Genomic DNA, 11,688 nt, shown 5'->3' with positions numbered 1-11,688 from the left:
TAATTTTCCAATGCCATTTTTTGAAGAGACACTTCATGAATATTATTATTCTCTTCAAAGTTGATATTTTAATTTCTTTTTCTTGTCTTATCACACTAGTAAGTGCGACTACCACTAATTGAATAGAAGCAGTAAGAATAAGCACCATTGTCTATAATTAATATTTTGAAGCATCTTAAAACTATTTTCCACAGCAGTTGCACAATTTACATTCTATCCAGCAGAGAATGAAGGTTTTTTACACTATTGTTATTTTCTTTTCTGATAATAACCATCTTGGTGAATGTAATGGATATTTTAAAAAGCCTCGTAGGTGGTATGGAACACACAGTCAGGCTTGAAAGCTAACATTTCCAATTTTACCCTGTATCTCTCACTTCATGCACAAACTTGGATAGCCCGTCCTGGGGTATGACTTGCTGGTAGTGAGTGTCAGGACAATGTTGTGATGATGTTACGGAACCTTGAAGTGCTTGAATATCATTATCTTGCTTCCTATCTTACTGGGAGGGCATGGTTTGTACTCATTCTATTTAGGCAAGGTTATGTGAGCACAACTTCCTGGGGTAGCAGGCAGAATCTGTCCTTGGTAGATGTGTAAAACACTAATTTCTGCCAGTTTTTGCTCTAGCTGGCTGTTTCTTGGCATTCACTCAAGAATTCAGGCAAGTGGTGGAGGAGGCTTCTTTCTTCTCTGTATCTGGGAATGAATGCCCATTGCCTAGCAGAGGGAGGGCTGGTGCAGAGTCTGGGCAAGGTCAGGTTCAGGCCCTGAACAGGCTTATCCCAGCCCTCCCACACTCTCTGTGACCTCAATTCCTACTGTGAAGCTCTTCATCTGGAATAAGGCATTAACCCAGACTGTGATAAAAATGCAGAAAAGTTACTAGAATAGGGGTGGGGGGAGAGAAAGAAAGAACATATTAACTTATTAGTACTCATTAAATTTACTATGGACTAATTGATCAAATTAAGTGTTTATTTTCAGAGATGTGGAAATAAGACCATGCCAACAGGTCTTCAAGAGCTGGAAAGAGTCTGGGAACAGCCTGGCATTAGACCTCCCTTTCTGGAATGAGAGGTGGGAATGAATGTCTTCCAAGACCCTTTCCTGCTCTGGTATTTGTTTGTTCAGTTAGTGCATACTTATTGTGCTTTCTCCTACTATGTGCCAGGAGCCCCTGGGTGGTACAAAAGCAATTAACATGCTTGTTAGTTAACTGAAAGATTAGAAGTTCAAATCTACCCAGAGGAACCTTGAAAAGAACTCCCTGGTGATTTACTTCCAAAAAGCCAGCCAGTGAAAAAGCTCTGACACACATAGATTGTCATGAGCCACAGCTGACTTGATAAGAATTAGTTTAGTTGGAGTTTCCCTCCCTTCTCTGTGTCAGGCACTGTTCTAGGCATCAGGGATACACACGGTGAAACAACAGAAAAAGTCATATACTTGTTATTATGTACTTAGGCAGTCACCTAAGAAGGTGGTCCTAAGGTTGCAACACTAAGTTGGGGTGGACACTGGCTGAGACTCAAAGACAGAGGTCTCCTCTTCTGTCACACTTAGGATCTATCTTGTAGTAAATGAAACTGATAAGAGAGCAGAAACCTGTGACAATGACACTTTCCTGGCACTATAAGGCCAGCCACCATTGATGAGTGCATGGAGTAACCTTCTCATTAGAAGGAGAGAGCCTTTCTGGGACATTTAGGCCTAGGTGTTGTGGCTGTCCTGCATGCCCATTTGATTTAGAAGCATCTGTGAACTTGGGAGTCAGCCTTTAGAATTAGACTTAATAAGGAAAGCTGAAGGCTGCCAAGACATCCAAAGATCTTAAGGAATTAAAAAAATAAGAAAACCGTATAGGAGTTAGATGCCAAGGGCTTGAATTTAATAGATAAGTAATGTTATACCAAAGATTTGGATTTGAAGGTGTTGACTATAATAACAGGAATGAATCTGCCTTTGCTTTTACTGTTCAGGAAACTGACACAGGCTAATATTGTGGGTGTAAGGGGAATGCTCAAAAGATTCAAAGGGATGCCAGGAAACCCGAAAAGAAAGAAAAAGAATGGCCAATTAGTGTATTTATGTGGAAGCTAATTTTCATATGAAAAAGTGAGAGATTCTTACTTTAGAAACTGGCAGTTACTAAGGGTCTAAGTTCAGTTATTTGCCTTTTTCTCTCTTCCTCCTGTGAGGGGGAAAAAAATCAGTCCGTTTTTCTTCTTTTTCTCTCATTCCTTGCATGCCTTCTCTTTCACTTCTCTTCTGACTCAATTCTGCAGATTCCAGCGTCCGAAAAACTATTAGGCTGCTGGACATACTGTGAGGAGGACAAAAGCTCTGGCTGTCTGTAAAACAAAATCATAGACTCATATGACTGGGGAGACATTTGCGACATATTTGGCCTTCTCTTCACCTCTGCCTGCTGACAGGACGGCACCTGACCAGCCCAGCAAAGTGGAACTCAGAGATTTTTGAAGAACTCCAGAGGAGGAGTGCCTCCACCTCCCTTGATAACTTATCCCAAGGTCTGATAGTCCTCATGGGCAGGGATTATTTTCTAGCTTAAATCACTCATGTGGAAGCTGAAGCTCATTTCCTTTTGTTCAGCCCTCACTGGAGACAGTGAACAGCTGGTGTCTTAGTTATGTCGTGCTGCAGTAAGAGAAATACCACAGGTGGGTGGCTTTAACAAACAAATTTATTCTCTCACAATTTAGGAAGTAACAAGTTCAAATTTAGCTTTCTCTGTCAGGCCCTTGGTTTCTTCCAACATCTCTGAGCCTAGCATCCCGTGGAGAACTCTATGTGTCTTGGTATCAGTCTATCTCTGAGTTTAGAGGTTCTCAGCACAGGAATGCAGGTCCAAACAACATGCTCTGTTCCTGTCTCTTTATTTTATTTATTTCTTTTTTTTTGGTACTGACATCCCTCCTTCTCTGATCTATTTTTCTCCTTTTATCTCTTATAGTAGAAAAGGTAAAATGAGTCCTCGTGGTATAGTGGGTAGTACACTGAGCTGCTAAATGGAAGGTCAGCAGTTTGACTCTACCAACTGTTCCATGGGAGAAAGATGAGGCAGTCTGTTCCTGTTAAGTGTTGAAGCCTCAGAAACCAAATGGAGCATCATCAATGTGTCAATTTGGTTTGGAGTAAGATAAAAGGTGATGGAGGCCACACTCCAGGAAAACTTCCTTTACATCTGATTAGGGTTGTGACTAGAATAAAAACAGGATTTAAGTACACATGATGCATCCCACACTAATCTTGTATCAATAACAAACATAACTTCTTTGACATATCTAGAAGGACATATCTTCATCAACTTAACCTAAACATATGTCATGAACCACAGGCAGATATTAGGATTTAAACACATAGCAAAATGGAGAATAGTCACACAATACTGGGGATTATGGCCTAGCCAGGTTGACAAATCTTTTTTGGGACATACAATATGATCCATAAATATAATTTTAAACCTTGTAAGCCATGGTAAAATAGTTTCTAACCTTTCTCTTAGACTAAGAATCCCAGCTTCTCCATGGGTGCTCTTTTCCAAGCCCTTTCCATCTTTTTTTCTTTGAACACTCTTAGATTTATTTAAAATAATCCCTTTTGGAAGATATTTGAGGGAAGACAACAGAAAGGTCTTTAGACATATGCAGCACTGGCAGCCCACTCATAGTAAACTTTGTTGTTTCCAGTGGCTGAGTGGGTCCTTGACTTCTTATGGACCAGGTTGTGCGTGAGGGGTGTGTAGCCCATTTAGAGAACTATGAGTTTACTGGTTCATAATTCAGCTGACTGTAACAGCCTTCTGGCTCACCTGAACCTAAGAGTCTTAATGATTTAGGTATCAGTGAAAGAAGAGGATGACATGCAATTTGGCCCACTGAGCTGACTAGTTCTTATCTTCCTCAATCTGGGTCTGTCTTTCTGCTTGTCTTAATGCAGCAGCTTTCCACATTTATTATTGGCCTTTGTACTCTGAAATCTTTGCATGAGTACAAGTTCATGCTCTGGGATTCCCATTCTTCTCAATGTTAGTCATCACTTGTTATGATCCACACAATCAAATGCCTTTGTATAGCCAATATAGCATAAATAGACATTCCTCTGCTACTCTTTACTTTCAGCCAGGATCCATCTGACATTAGCATATATCCCTGGGGCCACAGCCTCTTCTAAATCCTGCTTGAACTTCTGGAAGTTTCTATCTATGTACTGTTCCAGCCATTTTAAAATTATTTTTAGCAGTATTTTGTTTATGTGTGATAGTAATGATATTGTTTGATCGTTTCCACATTCTGTTGTATCCACTTTCTTGGGAATGGAAACAAATATGTCTTCTAATGTGTTGGCCAGGTAACTGTCCTCCAAATTTCCTGGCATAGATTGGTGAGCACATCCAGGGCTGCATCTGTTAATTGAAACAAGTCAATTGGTATCCCATCAATTTTTGGGGCCTTATTATTTGCCATTGCCTTCAAGGCAGGGTTGTGTCAGAGATGTAGTCTTACCATACCTAGTCAATTTGTATGCTGAGAAAATTATTCAAGAAGCTGTGCTTTTTAAAGAAGAATGAGGTATCAAGGCCAGAGGATGATTCATCAATAACCTACATTATATAAACAGATGACACAACCTTACTTGCTGAGAGTAAGGAGGACTTGAAGTATTTTTTTAAATTTTTTTTTTTTATTATTTTGTGTGCGTGTACCGTCAAATCAGATCTGACAGGTACAGGAAGAGATTGCCCCTCCTTCTCCAGCAGAGCATCTGGTGGATTCAAACTGCACACCTCTGGGATTGCAGTGCAGCTTCCTGCCCCTAGGCCACTAGAGCCCCCTGGACTTGAAGTATTTTTGTAGAAGGTCAAAGAATATAATCTTCAAAATGGATTGCATCTCAGTGTTAAGAAAACAAAAATTCTTACCACTGGACTAATAAGCAACATTATGATAGATGGAGAAAAGAGTGGAACTGTCGACAACTTCATCTTACTTGGATCCACAATCAATACTCTTGGTACTTGCAGTCAGGAAATCAGGAGACATACTGCACTGGCAAAGTCTGCAGTTAGGGATCTCTCCAAATTATTGAGGAGTAATGATGTCAGTTTGAGGACTAAAGTGTGTCTGATTCACGGCATGGTCTCGCCAATTACTTGCTATTCATCTAAGAGCTGGGCAATGAATAAAGGATGACGGAAGAATTGATGCCTTTGAGCTGTGATGTTGGAGAAGAGTACTGAACATCCCATGGACTGCCAAAAGAACAAACAAATATGTCTTGGAGAAAGTGCAACCTGAGTGTTTTTTGGAGGCAAAGATGATAAAGCTTCACTTCACATGCCTCAGACATGTTGTTGCTGCTGTTGTTGTTAAGTGCTATCATGTTGAGTAAGACTCACAGTGACCCTATGAACAAAAGATCTGAACCCTGTCCTATAACTATTGTAGTTTCTCTAGTGTTCATAAGGTTTTCACAGGCCTGTTAGAAGTGGATGCCAATCCTGCTTCCAAATCTATCAGAGCTCCACCAAATCCTGTCCACTATGGGTAACCATTTTGACATTTGACACACCAGTGGTATAGCTTTCAGTATCACAACAACCCCAAGTTATCTCAGAACAGCAAAGTGACAGACAAGTGCTGTACCATTTAGAACAATTTCTCCCCAAACACAATTAACAAGAGCTTCCAGTCCACAGCTGATAGCTAACTAAACCCAGACAACCAATCAGCTTACAGTTGATTATTAACAAAATAAAAAACATCCAAACAGTTTATATCGGATTTTCAATTAAATCAAAACAACCTACCTTCCAGAATCCAACTGTTTGACACAGGAGCCTCCATTGTTAGGAGAGGCTATTCCTTGGAAAGGGAAATGATACTCAGAAGGGCACAGGGTTGGCAAAGGAGAGGAAGACCTTCAACCAAGTGGATTGACACAGTGACTACTGTGATGGGCTCTAGTGTGTCAGGAAGTATGAGGATGGCTCAGAATAGAGCAGGGTTCAGATCTGTTGTTCATAGTGTTGCTATGGGTCATACTCAACTTGATGGTACATAACAACAATCCTGGAATTGCCATTTGTAAACCAAGCAGCCTTCTGCTGATCAGTTTTAAGACTTTAGTCATCTTCCTAGTGACTTAGGGTAGCTTTGGTAGCCTAGTGATTAGTAGTGGCATTGAAAGATGGATAATCTCCTCTGAAAACTCACTGGAAGGTCTGCAATTAAGTCAGTTCCTACTTGAAGGCACATAATAACAATAATGACTCACTAAACTCCCCTCCCCCCTTATTTGGACTTAGAATCGGCAACCTAAACTCTGATTAACTAAAAACTCAAACTCATTGCCACCAAGTTAGAACCAACTCATAGCTGACCCATCAGCAGGAGTTTTCAGGCTGTAAATCTCTTAGAAGAAGACTATCTATCTTTGTCCTGAGGAGTCACTAGTGGGTTCAAACAACCAGAGCAACATGGCCTTTATGTTAGTAGTGAAACTCCCTGCATGCTAGGCCACTGTAGCTCTAAAAATTCAATTGTTTAAGATGAAATACTGCCCTATGAAGGGAAGGATAAACATTCAGTGCAAAACCCCTAATCTTATATTGAAATCAATGATATCTTTTGCAGTTAGTCTTGTTAGCTGGGTAAGGTGGTGGTGGAGATGACATAACAGGGGAGTGCAGTTAGGTGGGCTCTGGTTGCCCTAGGATATGAGATTGAGGTTCTAGAGGATGAGATATTAAAATAGAAACTGAAGAATCTATTCCATTAGTAGAAACTGCTAATGGAAGTTGTAGGGAAAGGCTTGGAAAAAGCAGAGTGTGAACATGGGCTAGGGAGATCAAGGATGTAGGAAGAAATGACAGACAGGCTAAAATTTAAGTAGAGGTCTGAGAATGGAGACCAGTCTATATAAAGAGTGAGGATATTAGAATAGGGCTGGATTAGTCTGAAAGTGAAAGAATGAGTGAACATATATAGAAAGGGCTTTGTTTTATTAGAAATGAAAGAATTTAAAAAGAAGTAAAATGGAACTAGAAAACCAAATTAAAGATAAGTCAAGACTCTAAATCAAGTTGTTGTGAGGTACCTTTGGTTCATATCGACACTACAAACAATGCATCTGAACCTCGTCCTATCCTGTGCCATCCTCATCTCTGATATACTTGAGCCCATTGTTATGGTCAGTGTGTCAATCCCTTTTGTTGAGGTCTTCCTCTCTTTTATTGATCTTCTACCATTCCAAGCATGTAGCACCTCTCCAAGGACCAGTCCCTCCTAACAATATAGTCAAAGTTTGTGAGACTTAACTTTAACTATCCTTGCATCCAAGAAGCAACTGGGTTGCACCTTCTTCAGGACAGATATTTTTGTTGTTGTTCTTTTTCTCCAATACCAAAGGTCAAAGGCATCGAGTATTTTTCTGTCATCCTTATTCACTGTCCAACTTTCAGATGCATAACAACTAATTGAAAAGATCATGGCTTGAATTACATCTGTAATTCCTTATAGATGTCCTTAACAGCAGATTTTTCTAATTCAATGCATTTTTCATTTTTTAATTTTTTCAAATGGAAAACAAATATACAACTTGGAATGAATTTGAGGCAAATTGTGTCATAAGCATAATTTTCTTTTAAGTGACTAAAGTTTTAAAAGAAAGTAATAAAAGGAAAATGTTTCTGGTAAAGGACGAGCTGTACAAAAAAGAGTGTACAAAAGCCTGAATAATACATTCATCTCGCAATTCTGCATCTTTAAGTACATTTTGCTGACCATGCCAACCATAGTCCACACAGTGTTGTAATTCCACACTTCCAACAACAACATGGCTGATAATTCCTAAAGAAAATGACTTTTTGACTTTTTAAAAAAGGCATAATCCAGGTGTTCCTTTATTTGACCAACTCTAAGTTAAGATGTGCAGAAGAGCTTAGATATATCTAATGTAAGTCACATGAAATGTTACTTCATCAATTGTCTTTTTTTATTGAGATTCTAATACAAGTTTATATAGAACTTGGGTTTCCAATCATTCATTGTTGCACATTTTCCTACCCCCCCCCCCCCCCTCCCCCCAGATGGCTTTTTTCTTTGGGAAAAAAGTTCTTTCAATGTTATACAGTCCCCTACCCACACCCAAGACCACATTACTATGAAGCTCTTATTCTGGACTCTTGTCATGCCAAAAATACCTAATAATATATTCCTTTTATATACTTCTCTCCCTCGTCTGTTTCAAAACTGTGTAGATTATTTAACCCTTCTTTTCTGTGTTTCCTCTCAGCCCTCAAGCCAGTCCTTTCTATAAGAGAGGTATTATGCCATATTTGTCTTTTGGTGACTGAGATATTTCACTCAGCATAATATCCTTCAGGGTCACCCATTTTGTACAATAATTCATGGGTTCCTTGTTTTTCAATGCAGCATAGTATTCCATTGTGTGAATATACCACACAGCTTCTCTATTCATTCGTTTGTTGATGGGCACATGGGTTGTTTCCAACTCTTGCTATTGTGAACAAAGCCGCAATAAACATGGGTGAGAATATATCTGCTTGGGTGGCAGTTATGGTTTCTTTCGGGTATATTCCAAGTGGTGGAGTTGCTGCGTCAAATGGTATTTCTATTTGCAACTTTTTGAGAACGTGCCATACTGCATTCCATAGTGGTTGTACCATTTTACATTCCCACCAACAGTGAATAAGGTTTCCAGTTTCTCTGCTACCTTGCCAGCATTTGTTGGTTGCTGTTCTGTTAAATTTTGCTATTCTTACTGGGGTGAGATGATATCTCCTAGTTGTTTTGATTTGCATCTCTCTTAGAGCTAGGGATTTTGAACATTTCTTCATGTGTTTGTTCACTATCTGAATGTATTCTTTGGTGAAGTGTCTGTTCATATCCTGTGCCCATTTTTCAACTGGATTGTTTACCTTTATCTTATGGTGCTCTAGTATTTTATAACTTCTAGATGTAAGCCCCTTATTTGACATGGCATTACCAAATATTTTTTCCTAGTCTGTGGCTTTCCTTTTTGCCCTATTGGAGAAGTTTTTGGATGTCCCTAGGGATTTGATTTTTAGAAGGTCCCATTCATCTATTTTATCCTCTTCTAGTTGCAGGTTTCTCAGGATGCTTGGAAGACTGTTTATCTTGTGGGTTAAGGCTTCTAGGGTTCTTCCATGCTTTTCTCCAATGAAGTTTCTGGTCCTTGGTTTCAGTTCTATGTTCTTGATACACTTTAAGTTGGGTTTTTTGTATGGAGTGAGCTGTGGGTCTTGAGTTTTCCAGTTTTGCCAACACCATTTGTTAAAAAGGCTGTCATTTCTCAACTGATTTCATCTCCTTGTCAAAAATCAGTTTTCCATAGGTAGATGGGCTGATTTCTGGGTTCTCAATTCTATTGCATGTGTCTGTCATTGTACCAGTATCATGCTGTCTTGACCAACTCAGTAGTGTAGTAGGATTTGAAATCAGAGTGTGAGATGCCTCTTACCTTGTTGATCTTTTTAAGGAGTGCTTTGCTTATTCAGGGCCTCTTTCCATTCCAAATGAAATTGGAGATTGCCTTTCCCATCTTGTTGAAGAATGGAATTGGTATTTGTATTGGGATTGCATTGAACGTGTAAACTGCTTTTGGTAGTATTGTCATTTTCACAATATTGAGTCTTCCTATCCATGAGCAAGGTATAGTCTTCCATTTCTCCAGGTTTCTTTTTGTTTCTTGTAGTAATGTTTTGTAATTTTCTTTGAATAGATCCTTTGTACTTCTGGTTACATTTATTCCCAAGTACTTAATCTTGTGATTAGCTATTGTGAAGGGTATTGTTTTTCTTAGCTCCAGTTCTGTATTCTTTTTGTCACTGTAGAGCAATCCAATTGATTTTTATATGTTGATACTGTATTCTGCCACTTTGCTAAATTGGTCAACTATGCCTAGCAGTTTTCTTGCTGAGTCTTTAGGTTTTTCTACGTATACTATCATATTATTTGCATATAGCGATTATTTTACCTCCTTTTTGTCAGTTTGGATACCTCTTATTTCCTTCTCTTGTCTTATTGCTATTGCTAAGACTTTCAATACAATATTAAACAGGAGAGGTGATAGTGAGCATCCTTGCTTAGTTTCTGTTCTCAAGGGAGAATGCCTTTAATCTCTCTCCATTATATACTTTTTACTATGTTGAAGAATTTCCCTTCTTATCCTATTTTGTTGAGTGTTTTAATCAGGAAAGGGTGTTGGCTTATGTCAAACGCCTTTTCTGCATCAATTGATAGGATCATGTGGTTCTTATTCTTTGCTTTGTTAATGTGATGAATTACATTGATTGTTTTCTTATGTTGAACTATCCTTGCTTACCTGTTATGAATCCCACTTGATCATGGTGAATTATTTTTTTAATGTATTATTGGATTCTATTGGCCAGGATTATATTCAGGATTTTTCTATCTATGTTCATGAGAGATACTTGCCTATAGTCTTCTATTTTGGTGGTATCTTTACCTGGTTTTGGTATCAAGGATATGTTTGCTTCATAGAATGAGTCTGGGAGAATTCCACCTTTTTCTGTTTTCTGAAATAGTTTACATAGAATTGATGACAGTCCTTCTCTGACCGTTTGATAAAATTCACTTGTAAAACCATCTAGCCGTGGGCTTTTTTTTGCTAAAAGTTCTTTATTACCTTTTCAATTTCTTCTTTTGTGATGGGTCTGTTGAGGTGTTCAATTTTTATTTATGTCAGCTTAGGTAGGTTGTGATTTTCTAAGTATTTGTCCATTTCCTCTAGGTTTTCATATTTATTTGAGTATAGTTTTTCATAATATTCCATTGTAAGCCTTTTTGCTCAATCAATTTTCTAAAAGAAGATTTCAGGACAATGACGATAAGATAGGAAAGAAAGCATGGAGGAATGAGGTCCTACTTACTCTACATGCATATTCTTTTGACAATAGGGGGAAACCTTTTACAGAGAAGTTAAAAACAAAGAAAAGGCAAATAAATAATTTTGTATGTTTAACACACTGAAAACAATGTCTTCCCTTTGCTGTCATTATTTGTACAAACTCTTCATAGTTTACTTGGCCATCACCATCAATGCCTACTTCTCTCATTTCATCAACCTCTTCATTTGCTAATTTTGTGTCACCTTGTTGAAGTTCTGCTACATTAATACAGCCATTGCCATCCTTTTAAAAAACATGCAATGCATCTCTAATTTCTTCTTCACTATCTCTTTCATTTTTCTTGCCATTATTGTCAGAATTTCCAGGAAGTCTGTTGTTCCACTAACATCAGCAACCTACTTCATTAATCACGCCCTAGAATTTTGCTTTTGTGGGATTCTGCACAAGAGATCCCTTTGTTGTTGTAGTTCTTTCTCCATTCTTGTCAAATTGTGTAAAGATGTCTTTGAATTCTGTAATTTACTTTTTGGTCAGTTGGTCAGCTAGGCTGCAAACACTTTTGATCTCCCTGTTTTGGTTTCTTAACTGCTGGTGCTAAGGATGTTGATTATGGATCTAAGCAAGGTGAAATTATTGACAAGTTCAGATTTGTGAGAACCATGAATGTAGGAAAATTAGAAATTGTTAAGAAAGAAATGGAATGCATAAATATTGGCATACTAGGCATTGGAGAGATGAGATGGACTGG

At 38.5% G+C, this 11,688-nt stretch overlaps 1 pseudogene; it reads right to left on the bottom strand.

The window, feature by feature from the left end:
* Positions 1-781: 781 nt before the first annotated feature.
* Positions 782-11,688, bottom strand: part of LOC102855605 — a 14,727-nt pseudogene continuing 3,820 nt past the window's right edge.

This window comes from Elephantulus edwardii, unplaced genomic scaffold, assembly GCF_000299155.1.
Source record: "Elephantulus edwardii isolate Elephantulus edwardi_28Jun2011 unplaced genomic scaffold, EleEdw1.0 scaffold00054, whole genome shotgun sequence".
NCBI classification, from domain to species: domain Eukaryota; kingdom Metazoa; phylum Chordata; class Mammalia; order Macroscelidea; family Macroscelididae; genus Elephantulus; species Elephantulus edwardii.
Note: the sequence above shows the minus strand (reverse complement) of the source record. Positions and strands in the feature narration are given on the sequence as shown.